The sequence below is a fragment of the Hakea prostrata genome, chromosome 2 (assembly GCF_041222555.1).
Source record: "Hakea prostrata isolate BN-2017 chromosome 2, UWA_Hpros_2, whole genome shotgun sequence".
NCBI classification, from domain to species: domain Eukaryota; kingdom Viridiplantae; phylum Streptophyta; class Magnoliopsida; order Proteales; family Proteaceae; genus Hakea; species Hakea prostrata.
Genome location: NC_142601.1, coordinates 25,019,591 through 25,035,627, shown reverse-complemented (window position 1 = coordinate 25,035,627; position 16,037 = coordinate 25,019,591). Strand labels below are relative to the sequence as shown.

The following is a 16,037-nucleotide window of genomic DNA, read 5'->3' as shown; positions in this document are numbered from 1 at the left end:
AGGGCATTCCCCATTCCACAACTACGACCTAAACATCCACATCACATCATGATTTCATACAAGTCATATTCACATCCATATCCACATCATAGTCCATAACATTTCTCATAATCAATAATCAATTCTAATATGAAATTAACAAAGTGGACAAGCTACTGTAGTTGCAGTAGTATCATGATGTAAAAGAAACTAAACAACAGTAGTTAAATCATGCATTCATATCATAATACATAAAGACATGTAAATAGGCATATTGTGAGTTGGAATACTCACCTCATAATCCGAACTTATAGTCTTCAAATAAGAGATCAGAGAACAGATCCAAAATCACCTAAACAAGCTTGACAAAACATGTATAGGTCATAAGAAATGATTCCAAAAGATTGGAGTCGAAACGGATCAAAAACAGAGTTGCTGTCACTGCGGGTTGATTGGCTGGGTTGATTGATTCAGTCAACCCAGGCAATCTGCCCAAAGAGTAATTCGAGTCCAAAAACAGAATTTTGATTCGAAACCTATTCTATACAATCCGGAATGCTACGAAACTTGGAGAGAATGTCTAACATAGTAGTCTAAGACTAAAAAGCATATTTTAGACATCAAACAATGATCAAAACCATTACTTACTAATTTGGAATCATACTTTCTATTTTGGTAAAAATCATGGTTTTCATTGAAAACAAGCTATGAATGAAAGAGATGAACTACAGATGATGAGATTTCATTCTAGTACAAGAACACAGTAAATCAAGAGTAAGAATGATCATAGAGATGCATCTAATATGCTAGAAGAAATCAAAATAAGAACATGATCATAGTTTAAGAAGAAAGCATGAAAATCATGTTGAGAATGAATATGAAATCATAGCATATAGAATGAGAAGAGATTGTAGAAGATATGATTGCAGAGATGCAATATCTTCCTCATAATCTCATATCAGAGAAGAGAATGATCCAAGTAAGAATGAATCAATAGCATAATAGATTGAATACTAACCTTTGATTGAAGAACAAGAGAGAGAAAGCTTGAGAGTTGAATGTAGATCTTCTTCCACACCAATGGAGGCTTGGAGATGAGTTCCCTTCGTTCTCTAGGTGTTTTGGAGGCTAGGGATACTAAAAACACGAAGTCTTATGGTATATATAGCAATAATGACCTAAACAGAAGATTTTGCTCGAATTCTGTTTACTTGGGTCGACTGGGTTGGGTTGATTGGCCCAGTCGACCCAGCCAGTCGACCAGGCTGACAGATAGCCTAAAACAGGGATTTGAGGGCCTTTCTCTTATTGGAATCAAACGAAATTTTAAACCCAACAACTATAACTTACGTAGCATAGGAAAATGGCTGTAAATCATATCTAACCATGTTCTAAGGCCATCAACCAATCTTCTCTTCACCAAGGTGCAGTCTCTTTTCTAAATTAACCAAGCTCTTTAAGTAGGGAATTCCATCATCAATTTTCTATGGGTTTTCGAATCTACACTAAGGGAGAGGTCCAACTTGACTTCCTAGGACCTTCTAAACATATCAACACCATACTCAAGGTCCAACTTCAAGGTCAAACATCAAACAAGTTCTTCTTCATCCAAAACAAATAGGGTGTCTAATTTATGTTTTGGGCTGGATTTCACAACTTCCACCCTTCCGGTAGGGGTATTGAAGCCGGTTAATCCGTGATGCTAGTGGCTAGGTCCTGTATGTCGAACATGCCCACTATCACCATAGAGAGGTAGGGTTGCATATAATAGATAATGGCTCCTGGGCGCTCAAGACCGGTAACCAACCCGTGAGAGGACATGGAGAGCATCATGTCCATTATATGTGGATGACCTCTGGGTTAAGGAATGGGGTTCAACATATGCTTCCCGTTGAGGATTTCATTCATAGGTGGGAAGGTATTGAACCAAAAGGGCACTAGGCATTTGGGGAGATATCCGGACCATATGTTGTCACGCCCTCCCAGCCGGTACCCTATCTGGCATACCCGAGAGTGTGATCCACAGCCCGAAGATCAGGTATCGAGTGATCAACCTCCCACATAAACAATAACATAATCATGAACAATCATAATAAAAGTGCGGAAGATAAATCATAGATCCAATAAAGAAAGAATGAATCATAAATGAATCAGAATAATAGATATAATCAGAGTATCAAACAGATAAGTAAAGTGAGGCAAAAATCCCACTTTACATCCAGCGGAAAAGTAGCTCTAAAGAATAAACTAGACAAAATCTAATCCCAGTAGCAAGTACATTGGGTAACTAAATTGTTCTCCACTTTATAGACAACATCCTTGTAAGTGTAAATCTCATAAATGGCACAAGGACGCTTCCACTCAATGGTCGGACTAAGCATCGTACGGAGCATAACCACTCGTGGGATCTTCAGAGTAATTGTGGTAACCGCAATCACCTTCCCGGAGATATGCCTCTTCGCCTTGCGCTTCTTCATAGGGACCGTCATAGTACTCAATACCTGCGGGATAGTCTAACAACATTGTACAATAAAGGAATGAGTTTCAAAGAAACTCGGTAAGGCGATTAAAAATCCATAATAACATAAATGGCGGGATTCCGAACAAACATAAATGCAATATGATATGAGACAAACAATGAATGAATGAATCTAACTCTATGTATGCTGGTCTCTATTGGCGGACATGCTTTAAGTCATAGCACCGTACTTCTTTAGGAAAGTCCACTCACATCCTCAACCATTTAAGATATCTTGGATTCTCTCACGGATCATTTCACCGGTCTTGAGCAGCCGATTGGTAATGGGTCCTTCATCCCTCGGGACAAACCTTGGCGGGGGGTTAAGTCAACACACTCTCTCACAACCATTTGGTATAAGTGCTTGGCGCATGTCGGGGTAAAACCTAGCCAAATGCAAGTCTTCTACTTAGTTACATCAAGTCGGATCTAGATACTTCCATTCCTCGTCCCCGACGATCCTTTCCGGTATCCTTCACACTAGAGTCGGCGTATCCTATGGCACCGACCAACTCGGACTACGGACTCATCAACCCTATTGGTTATCCACATATGGTAAACGGGAAGCTCTCACGTCCTCTCACGGGTTGGTTACCGGTCTTAAGCGCCCGTGAGCCCAAGTCTAACCATATGCAACCCTACCAATAAATGGCCCCCACAATGTGATTCCTGTCCTCTCACGGGTTGGTTACCGGTCTTGAGCGCCCATGAATCCCCATTGCTACCACGGGTCGTTCGGTCTCAATACCCCTCCGATTAGGGTCGACATAACAGGACATCCTAGCCAAACACTACTAGACAAATCCTAGATATGTCATCCAACAGTTTAGGAAGGTGTCCAGAGGGCATCTCCGGAAACATCCCATAATATTCCCGTAGTAGTCCAAGGACAGAAGTGTCAAAAGGACACCTCTCCTTTCCAAACCATACTTAAGCATACACATGCATCAAATCATATCATCACATATATGGTAACTTCATATATGGAAAGAAATCAATAATTACAATCACTTGTATAACATTGGTAAGTAAATCATACATGAATCAATTTAATATGAATAAGTAATGCTACTGTAATCAAAGTTATGCAACAGTAGTATATCATTGTAAGAATCTAATTTAGGAATCATATCTATGATATTCAAATATAGAAACTAGATTCATGCTATCTATGTAATTAAGGAAATAACCATCCTTACCTTTTATAACTCGCAAAGGAATCCTAAGAAATCAAGTAAGATCTTGGCAAACTTGAGAAGAAGGTCCTAAACAAGTATATACAACATATTAGGAAAGATCCCTAACAGAAAAGATACCAAAACATCCATCATAGACCAATTCTGGAGTTGCTGTACTCATTGGTCGAGTGGATTGGTCGAGTGGTCCAGTCGACCAATCAGTCGGCCAATGCAGACAGTAGCCTAAAAAAAACAGAGTTTTAAGATATGAAATCCGAATTTGGTGGTTCAAAAGGGTACTAATCAAGGGGTAGACTACATCAGTAATATTCTAACATATAGGGGACCTCAAAACACTAATCCAATCAAGATATCAAGATCCAAATTAGGAAACAAAAAGTTACCATAATTAAATCAATCATGGATCTTGATGAATTTGAAATAGAAAACAAAGACAAGAACAATAGGAGGATGGATCATTGCTTTCGGTAATGGTATCATGAAAACATACATAGATCTTCATGGAACAAGGCTTAGAAGCATAAATCTAAATAAGGAAATAAAACCTACCATATATGTAACTACCATGCATCATGAAGAACACATAGTATGGTAGAAGAGAACAACTAGAAATCTATAGATTATGGATCATGGAAAGAAAACACAATAATTAACTACTAACATGATCAACAAAGAAGATCCAAAGAGATCAGAATTCAGATTAAGAGTTTAATCAAAGATTAGATCATGGTTTGATCATGATTCCTTCAAAAGCTTGCAATGATCATGGTTAAGATCATTGTTCTAGCCTCAAATCCTTAGGATGATCATGAGAACATGTTCAGAGATGTTTGCAACAGAGAATGCAGCATCTCTTCTACTGTCTCAACTCAAAAAGGAAAGAAAAACAAGGATGGAGGAGAAGAAGAGAGAGTAGACATACCTTTTGATGCAAAAAGAAGAGTTTCGACGAAGATTCGTCAAGAAAACACCAAGGATGCAAGAGAGATGACTTGCAGAGGTCTTTGGTTCGTTCCAGAGGGTTTGGAGGCAGCAAATACGAAGTGGACTCGAGATTGGACTTAAATAGAGCAAGAACAACCTAATTGCCAAAGACAGCACTCATTGGTCGAGTGGATTGGTCGACTGGCCCGATCGACCAATCAATCGACCAATGCTGACAGCAAGACCAAAACAGGGAATTGAAGGTCCAGATCAAATCCAATCCTAAAGGGGTTTTGCACACAAGTCAAGTGACTTACCTAATAGGTAGAAATGCCTTCAAACCAAGATAGAGAGCACTCCAAGTCCATCAACTAATCAGATCTTCATCAGGATTCAGTTTCCATAAATAGAACCTCATCATCAACTTTCATGGATTCAAAGCCAGACACCAAGTCCTCTACTGGGATGGCCCAAAGCTGACTTCTTACTTTACTTCGGGTCATCGGACCTACAAATAACAAGGTTTCCGGGTCAAGGTTAGGGCTGGGTTTTACATATGTAGTACAAGACCGTATGACCTTGCACTGGGCTTAGGTTTATCCTTGACACGTTCCAAATCTCATACCAAATAGTGATGTGAGAGAGTGGTGACCTATACCCCGACTGTGGTTCGATAGGACTTTATCCAACAACCGCGGAGAACCCAATAGACGTCTCTTGTTGAGGGAGAGTGACTGAGACCGCCCAAAGGAGATTGGTGTTTACACTTAATGCGTGTCTACCTTAGAGACTGCATTATAGAGTTAGGAACCTCATATCATCACCATGCATCTGTTTATTTATATTATTAAATACATGATTATCTTATGAATTATGGATGAATATATGATGTGGGTGTTAGTTTACCTCACTGAGTTCTATGAACTCATTCCTTTATTTTGTTTGTTCTTTAGACTACTCTACAAGTTATGAGGACCCCACTTTCGTTGAGGATCCTTTATCAAGTGGTACCAAGAGGGCGTAATCGGAGAAGAAGTGGAAGCACATAATGCTTCTTGTTCATGTTAGGATTGCTCTTATGGAGTTACCTTTCCTTAGAGTTTCCTTAGATCATTTTCCGCTGCAGACTTTAGACATTCTTTCTTTTCTTAGAACTCTGGTGTTTAGTTTTAATTGGAAGTTTTGGATCATTGTAATCCTTTCATTTTCTGTTTTGATAATTAAATACTTGAACTTGTTTTATTTTCTATCCATTTAAATTGTACTTTATCATATATTGTATAGAATTGTAACTGAACCTAGATCTTGCAGTGTATCACCCCCACGGGTATTCAGGTATGACTAGATTTGGTTGGGTGACATATGGGGTTGTGGATCACACCCCTAGGTATTCGGGTAAATGGATATCGGCTGGGTGGATGTAACACAATCCCAATCAAACTCCACGATTTCCCTACAGAATAGCACACAACGATCAAAACAGTTGAACACCATAAGAACAGTCCAAGCATGGACACGCGTCATGACCGAGGTATGGGGATAATAGTTCAATCAACAATTATGGCTAGGGAATAGGGCCACACTCTCTCCCCACGACCATTTGCATTAGATCTGGCACGTGTTAGGGAACTTCCTAGCACAATGCAAAAGGTTATCTACTTAATCATATCATTCTAGGTTCAAATACCTTTCCTATGGCACCAACCAACTCAAACTACGCACCCATAACCCTATCATCATCCACATATAATAGGCAAACTACCTCATGTCCCCTCACCTACTACAACAAGCTATTGGACCAACATACTTAGGCACCACGTCATGGGTCAATTGGCCTCAATTCCCATGCCAATAGGATAACGACATGATGGGAATTCTAGCCATGCATCTAGACACTTAGAGCATATGCTCATATAGAGTCTATATGAGATGCAAGGTCCAGGAGTAATGGGTAAACCCACAACTCCAGGTAGAATATACGGGTATGCATTATTCTTCCATTCCCATCATATCATTATTATCATAATTGTAATTGAAAGTAATAACAAGTACAAGAATATAACTCATGTATAGAACATGGATTAAACACATGATTATATAAGATTGTCTCATCACCTGTCATGGTGTTAATACCTCCAAGAGAACCAAAATGTGAGCAACTAGAAATCCTAAAGATCACCCAAGACCTAGCAAAATCATAAAGGATAGTCTTATTACAATTTGGAACAAAATAGGGCAAAGGTTGGACATCGAAGAACGTCACTCTATCGGACCCAGGGAGGGACGATAGGTCAAGCTGACCAAGCCTTGGTCGACTGCCCCAAGGGTACAAATAGAATTGGTTTTTCCTTGCTTATTTCAAAACCCAAACTTATAGGGGCTTTTGGGGCTTTAATGGAACAGTAACAATGCCCCCAAAAATACCTCCCAAACACTCACACAAGTTTCCAACTAAAAAGCCCCAATTTGGCTAATAGAGAGTAGCCCACAAGCATCTTTGAGATGGTCGATCAATCTTAATTAGATGAAACAACACCAATCAACACACAATGGGGTTTGAAAACATACTAAGAAGCTTCAACAACCATTCAATGGCAATCAATCAACTAATCTACCAACATTCATTATCATCAATGCCAACCACCATCTTAAATAACTCAAAGAAAATGATGGAAGAGGGTTTCATTACCTCCACACGCAATTATCTCTGCGATCGCCAAACTTCAATCTTCAATGATTTGACACAACACCAAGTTCTTCTTTTCTACCAAGCTTTCAACCTCCAAAGAACATAAAAGTATTCGTTTATGAGCCAAAAGAACTATAAAATAAGGTTTCGAAACTCGAATCTCAAAATTACCCTAGGTAGGGGGTAGGCAGTCAGTTTAATCAACCACCCCCAGGAGACTACCCCTAGAACTTCTTCATAGGAATGCGGTTTCTGTCGGGCTTTGGAAGGTAAATATGTCTAAATATGTTTGACTCAATGGTATAGTTTACCTTGGCATTGGAGTGTTCTAGCATTGGTTTCCATGTGTGCCAAAATTGCCTTTTTAACCCATCCGGGTTGACTTTCTTTCTCCTTTCAAAATCCAGAATGGTGGTCCAGTCATCTCCTTCATTAACTATATACATGGGTTCAACTTCTAGACCCACGGCCTCAACTTGGATGGCCCATAGCTACCTTCTATTAGTGCTCTAGGTTTGTGGACCTAAAATGAAGGTTTATCGAGTTAGAATTCTTGGGAATTTCACAAAATACCTTAAAAAAAACCTACGGTATGTTTCAGCTTTGACAAAGTTCGTGATTACAACAATTTTTCAAGTTTAGATTTCTCAACAAGTTATCAACAGTTTGTTTAAGCTCTTATGGAACATTGGAATTTTACCAATCGAGCTAATAAAGCTTTGACTTGAAGGTGTATCCACACAATGAGGCATCTAAGGAGAGAAACTCAGAGAGTCAAAAGCAGTGATTCCTCTCCTCCTTCGTTGACACTCTCACTTTCATCTTCTTCTCCTCAATTTTTCTAGGGTTTCTCTTCCTCTGCAATAGAAAATTTTGTACAAGAATTGCCATGAATGAGAGTTGGGAGAGGAGAGATAATGGAATAGAGAGGATAAAACTGGTATTACAAAAAGAGAGAAAAATACCAACCAACCTGAACAGGTAAGGGTAAAATTAGTATTATGAATGTTTGTTTATTAATGACATCAATATTTAAACCCCAATCCTTAACAGTAGGGGAACACTTGTAGTTGACTTTTAGAGAGAGTAGATGTAATTGATTGCAAATACAATGAGGCCTATATGTAATTTGTCGTTTTAAAAAGAAATTAAGATCACACTGAGAGGTACGGAGTCATTCTCCTCACACATATGTACTACATATTTAAGAGGAGAACCTACTTCTAACCCGCCTTGTAAATGTTCAAAGGTAAACCACCCTCTTAAATGTGTAATAAAAGGATGTAAAGAGGGTATTATCCTCGCACAATAGAGAATCCCAACTCACAACCACGTGCACCTTTACAATCTTGGCAAACGATCAATCACACTATTGTAGCATGCAGTTCACATTTTTTTTTTTTTTCTTTTTTGTCAAAAGTTTCTACATTCAAATGATAAGTTCCCTATGATCTTAGGTACCTAGAGTTTAGGCCAAAGACTGGACTTAAATGAACACCAAGCTCCATATAGAAGGGAGTATAGGACCCCTTATTTCAAGCCCTAATCCCGTAACCTCAAGAACAGACCTATTGCAAAAATGTTTCACTTGGAGCATACGAACCCACAACAGTGCTTTTTCTTCTTTTCTCGGTAAAGAAACCCAAACGCTCACCATATAAGATCCATAAGGCATCATTTGTTTGCAAAGGTAGGGTAAGAAAAAATGGGTGAAAAAGAAAAACATGCGGATCTCATATGTAATGGGTGAGGTAAGAAAAGGAAGAAATTTTGTAAATAAGTATTAAATGTGAACCTTACTTTATTGTTTTTCACACTTTTCTACAAAATCCAACTTTATTTTGTAAAATTTAAAAAATGCATGATATGAAAATATTAACATACCACCCAATAGACAACCTTGCATGCCAACTTTTCACCCCAATAAGTCAAACAACCACACTTTGAAATTTTATGAAATTTTTTTAGTTTTTTCAAATTTTCTCCCACTTTTTTTTTCACCCCACCTTTGTTCCATCAAACAAACAAATATTTATATATATAGATATATAGTCCCTAAAAGAAAACCAGGAAAACTTCCCAGACTGATTTTGAGAAAAATTTCCTTCAATAAAATGTTTTTTAAAAAAATTACTCAAAAAAAATTTATTTTTATGTGAGGTAGTTTTGGTAATTTTTCAAGATCAGTAGATCTGAAAAAAAATTTCAAAAAGAAAATTGTAATCAAAATATGGAAATTGGTATCAGTAGAGGCCACTTGATGCCATTACGGCATCAAGGAGATTTTGCTTGGCTCCTGCGTCAAGCCAGTCGTCCGATGGAAGGAGATTTTGCTTGGGTCCTGCGTCAAGCCAGCCGTCCGATGGATTGATTTTAATATTAAAAAATTCGTAAAACCTGTTAAAGCATGCGTTTTGGTGTTTCGTTCGGTCCAACTAATGTAGTTCGAGTTGGGCAGTTCGATTCAATGTTTTATACCTGATTCAAATACGTATATACGATTTCAAAAAACCAGCAGTTGAATTTAGATTTTCAAAATGTTTTGAAAAACACAAAACCCAATCAGAAACACCCAACCCTCATTTAATGATTTCGATTTCAAGCGCTGACGCATCTAGAGAAGAAGAAGCAGGAGGTTGCCAATGGAGGAGTAGTAGGATGGTTAGGAACCCGCTTCTCAGTGGAGAGGTCATGGGTTCAACTCCTGCCGGCGGCATATGTAATATCCCTATCCCCATATATATAAAAAAGGGCCTTTGTACCAAAAAAAAGAAACAGGAGGTTGAACAAGAATCTTGAAGGGCATTGCTTAACGCTGCAATGTTCGTCATCCTCATAACTGCTATTACTTTCCTCCTTGTCATTCGCTATCACTACAATTTCAACAATTTCTTGAAGAATTACAAGCGCTTCTCTGCTTTGTTCGTGTTGGGTTCTATGAGTGGATTGATATTTGTCTATAATCCAGAATTTCTCGATCCCTATTGATGCTATTACCTGCTCCATTCTGCTTTTCAACTTTACTGTGGTCGGTGTTCTATCGGTTTTCTCCGGTGGAATTTCAGTTTTCTTATGGCAGGGCTATATGGTTCTTCTTGGGATAATTGTTGCCGCTTGGTTTTCCAAATTACCTGAAGGGACAACCTAGGTTCTGCTTGTGGCCCTGGTTGTGTACGATTTGGGTTGCCGTCTTGGCCCCTGGCAGGCCATTGAAGCTCTTGGTTGAACTTGCTTCGAGCAAGGAGGAATAACTTTCGGCTCTGGAGTACGAAGCTCGCCCTACTGAATCGTCGAACCATGGGGGTCGTGGATCGTCGATGGCTGTTGTGTTGGGACTTATAGTCGCTGGGTCATCGGAGTCAAGCTCTGTTGAACTTCAACCGCCTCCACGGAATAACGAAAATTGTATTAGAGTGGTTGATGCTGCGAATCTTTGGCCTCGACAGACAAATGACGGGATTGTAGATGAAGAGTCATCCCTTTTGGTTAGCTCCGCTGAGAGAATGCCTACGATCAGTGCAGGTTTTGAGTCTGACTACTCCACATAGAATGTTGGGTCACTACAAGCTCAACTATATGACAATCAACATCCTGAGATTGTTGTCGATTAGGAAATGTCACCCCTTGTTAATATGCGTTTGGGAAGTGAGCGCACTCTAGTTTTGCAGGATGTTGCAGCTGATCCAACTCTACCTCGAACTAGAGCTGTTCGATGTGCTATGTGCAATCATGGAGAAGTTGTGTTCTTCCAGATCCTTTATTTTATGATCCTTGGAAGAAGCCACATATTTTTTGAGTTCGTTACAAATAAAATATCTGTGTTTCGATTATAAACCAATTGATTAGTAAAACTCTTTTCAACTGATTGAATTTTCTTTTAACATCTGAGACGAAATAGATGTTGAAGATGGTGAAACAAAGTAAATAAAACCTTAGTGTTTTGTAGGTTTGTAGTCTATCTGATATGGAGAAAATATGATCGAACCGGGTTCATACTCGATTTGACCCTCGACCCCGGTCGAGACGAAGGGAATCAACTCGCTCCCGAGCGAGCCGGGTCCAGGAGATAGTTTGCTAAGGAAGAAAACTGAATCAGCCACAAGCACGCCCTAATCCGACTTATGGATTAGGTTAATTACCCTAATGATGGCAGACACAACTTGACGGCTATCACTTATCATTATTGGAGGGATAATCATCAAATTACCACGAGATTATTCTAGGAGTCCTCTACTAGTCCAAACTAGTAGAAGTCTATCGCTCAACAGATCTAATTGTTAGGATCCAATGACTATCCGAAGAAGGCTCAAATACATCCAACGAACCAGATTTGAAGGTACACTCTATATAAACCTTACTTACCAGCAAGGTAGGGGGACACCAGATTCATTCACATACCTCTGGACATAAACGCTCATATGCTTACGATCTAGATTGCATTCCAGTTATTCATTCCTTAGCTCTATGCTTCTAGTAGAGCCGTTTGTGATTAAGTTAATCGACTGACTTAGCCTTCGGAGGTGGACTCCCGACCCCAGCCGTCGGGCCACATCTGACGCTTTCGTTTTGCAGGTCATCATCAAGGAGATCTAAGGGCTGAGCAAATTTTGGACGAATCATTTGGCGCCGTCTGTGGGAATCGATTTAGAAAGCTACGGTGACTAGATCATCAGTAGCCGCAGCCGCAGCCACTGCACAACGCGATACTAGTGTCCAAATCCCTAGAGAAAACAATCCAGATATTCCTCAGGGAAGTTCACCACTTCTTGAAGTGGATGGTGGTTAAGGGGGAAATAATCCTCCAGAGACACTCCAGAATCAATTGGATCAAGTAAAGATCCAACTTTTGGAAGTAAGTCAAGCACTCCGCGAGTTAACCAGACGTGTGGTATTACCACAAGAGCCTGACCATCGCGATCCAGGGAGGCGTGCTTTACCGCGGGATCAGAATATCTATCAGAACTTTCGTGAAGGTGACCGAGTGCCTAGGGGAATCGATGATTTACCTAGGCAGGACGATCGGTTTGACAGACCACAAGGAAGTTCAACCGATTCGACTACGAAGTTGGGTATAGGAGTAAGAACTCACTCGCCAACTGTTAGATGAGCTGTTCGTGATGACCGAATTGTTTGTGATAATCGTGTTGTTCGTGATAATCGAGCAGTTCGTGATGATCGAGTTGTTCGTGATGAATGAGTGGTTGGTGATAATCGTGTTGTTCAAGGTCGCGATTGTGCTGCAGAGGATCATACAACACATATCGGTAAGGAATTGACCAATATTAATCAGAAGCTGAGACAATTGGCTAGAGGAATGATAATTGATGATATTTATTCAGTTATTTGAAGAACTTCTTTTGCAGAGCCAATTGCAGGATACCAGTTTCCTCACAATTTCCGTCTGCTAACTTTTTCTACATTCGATGGCTCCGGAGATCCTACGGCCCACATCGGTTATTATTAGCAGACTATGGCAAGTTGCAGGTAATTCGATGAAATTCTCTGTAGGGTTTTTGCTTCATCTTTAACCGGAGCAGCGCAAAAGTGGTTTTCGAACCTCCCATCTGGAAGGATCGTAAATTTTGATGAGTTGGCGCGCAAATCCATAGGGAGATTCCAGAGTGGAATCCAGGTCAAGAAGACAGAGGAAACCTTGTTTACTATCAGACAAGGAAAGAGTGAATCAATCAGAGAATATCTGAAAAGATTCAATAGAGTTACAATGGAGATAGAGAATCTAGATGAGCAAGTAGCCAAAACTGCTTTGTTCACTGGACTCACCAACCAAAGACTCTTGGAGTTATTACTTTAGGATATGCCTACAACTTATGCAGAGTTGGTGCAGAGATGCCAAAAGCAGGCGGAAGTCATGGAGATCCTAGATGCACGCCAGGGGGACAATAAAGCCTCCACCAAAGAACAAAGGCTCCTGAGATTAAGCGAAGCCGAAGCCAGAATGTTCGTGATCGAGTTGGAAAGACTCAGGCATGGCGGCAGAAATCTCCCGGTAAAGTGAGTATACTCCATTAAATGCTCCTCGGGCTGATATTTTAAATATTATCAAAAGGCGAAATATTTTAAAGTGGCCCCCAAAGCTTCCTTCAAAACCTGAGGAGGAGAAGGATCTAGAAAGATATTGCCGTTTCCACAAGGATTACGGTCATTATACAAATGATTGTCGTCATTTGAAGGCAGATATTGAGAGATTGATATCTCAAGGACATTTTGTCACATCCACCCAGCCGGTACCCTATCTGGCATACCCGGGATGTGATCCACAGCCCCAAAGATCCATAGTCCAGGGACCACATCATCCACATCGACGATAACACAATTATGAACAATCAATATTACGCTAATAATTGATAATAATAGAATTCGAAAATGAGATACCAAAGATAATCGAGTCGCTGAAGTAAATATCTTTTCAAGGTTGAGGAGGTGGACAAATCCCGCAGGTCGGGTCCCACTTGTAACATCCAGCCCAAACCTAGCCCGAACACCCTATTTATTTTGGGATAAAGAAAGACTTGTTCAATGTTAGACCTTAAAAGTTGGACTTTAATTTCAATATTATTATCTTTGAAAACCTTAGGAAGCCATGTCAAACCTTTCCCTTAGGGTAGATCTGTAATGTCTGGCCTTATCCTAACCTTGACCCGGCCCGGGACCTGTTACATTTGTAGGTCTGAAAACCCAAAGTGGGGGAAATGAGACTTGTGGACCCTTTTGGTTGATGATTTGGTGTCGGAACCCAAGCCCATGAACATTGACGATGATGCCCCTCACTTGAGAGCATTGTCAGTGTTAGTTTTGAATCTGCGCACCAAAGAGGGGTGAATTAGTTGAAATACCAAATGAACTCCTGTGCTCAATTTGATTATATTTCTGGAAACTAGACTTCTTGATTGACTTGTAGAAGAAAATCTCACTTAATTTGACCTTGTATAGCCCTCTGAATCCCTGTTCGAAGTTGCTGAACTATTTCTAGATTTTCTGCTGAAACCTGTTACCTGTTTTGGTCGATCCTTTTGGTCGATGCCATCAACCAAAACCATCGACCAAAGTTACCCAGAATCGAGAAAAAGATGCTTTTTGGATATTCCTTCATCTATTTAAGTGAAACATCGAACCTAGAACGATATTTTACTCATTTCAGCACCTGAGAACGTGGGAAGGCTCCTCTTAGGCTCCTCTTTGGCTTGGGTGATGATCTTCTACAATAATCATTGTCTCTTTTCTCCAACTATCATCTTCCAAGGTATGATTCTCTCTCTTGCTCTCTATTCTACTCACTTCCTTTCTTCTTTTACTCATGAGACCATGGCCAAGGTGCTGCAACCTTGCAAACACCTTGCCATGAATGTCTCTTCCCATTTGTACTTGTTTTTCCTTCATTCTTGCTATGCCTCACTTGCATCTTGATCCTTACATATACATTATCATGATTCCTTCCTTAACAACTTGATTTCTTATACTAAACTGAGATGTGGAGTATGATTAGTCTAATCTCTGGCTTGCAAATGATTGTAATCATGTTCCTAACCTATTCCCCAACTAATTCTCTAGCTTCCCTTTCAATTCCATCAATTTCTCATGAATGCTAGGATTCTTGTCTTTAGAACATAGGACCTCAATTTGGGGGGTTTTATTTGGACCATTGGATTGTGAAAATACTTGCTAGGTAGTGTTCTTACATTGTTATGAATCATCCCTCCAAATTTTAGATCGATACGAACCCCGGAAGACCCATTTTGGACCAAAATCCCCAAAACCCATTATGCAGCCCCGAAGACAATTTTGGTCGATCCTTTTGGTCAATACCATTGACCAAGACCATCGACCAAACTTGTTGCTGACAGCAACCTTGGCCAGTTTTGATCCAATTAGCATCTGATCTTCCCAATTTCTTCTCTAACTTATTATTGATGTTTGTTTAGGGTCTTAACAATTCTTTTGGACTAATTCTTGGTATTCTCAATTCATCATCAACTCAACCTAAGGTAAGGATGGTTATCTCCATAAACATATAGATCATCAACTTATGATTCATGTTCTTATTTATGAATAGAATCTCTTGATTACTTTTAATCCTTATAAGACTGTTATATATGTGTTAGAACAGTAGTATTGAAATCTTTATACTCTTGTCATGTTACATTACTATCTTGTTTACTTATGTCTATGATGATTCATTTCAATATCATGATTTAACTTGTATTATGAAGACGTATTGGATGCATGAGAAGTGATGAACTTGAATATGTGATTTCCTACGTATAACTTGGGATTGGGGAGTGTCCTATTGACGCTTCTGTCCTTGGGCACTGGAGGGAATAGTATGGGATGTTCTCCGAAGGTGCCTATCGACTCTTTCCCGGGTTATTGGATGACATACATAGGACTGTCTAGTGGTTTGGCTAGGATGTCCCTGTCGTATCAGACCCGAATCGGAAGGGCATTGAGACCGAACGGCCTGTGGTAGCAGTGGGGATTTGTGGGCACTCAAGACCGGTAACCAACCCAGGAGAGGTCATAAATCTCATTGTGGGAGCCATTTATTGGTAGGGTTGCAAATGGATAGACTTGGGCTCACGGGCTCTCAAGACCAGTAACCAACCCGTGAGAGGACGTGAGAGCTTCCCGTTTACTATTTGTGGATGACCAATAGGGTTGATGAGTCCGTAATCCGGGATTACGCTGACTCTAGTGTGAAGGATACCGGAAA

The 16,037-nt window shown here is 39.9% G+C and overlaps 1 pseudogene; it reads left to right on the top strand.

The window, feature by feature from the left end:
- The first annotated feature begins 8,198 nt into the window (after positions 1–8,198).
- Positions 8,199–11,142, top strand: LOC149024141 (presenilin-like protein At1g08700 pseudogene; annotated as a pseudogene).
- Positions 11,143–16,037: the final 4,895 nt, after the last annotated feature.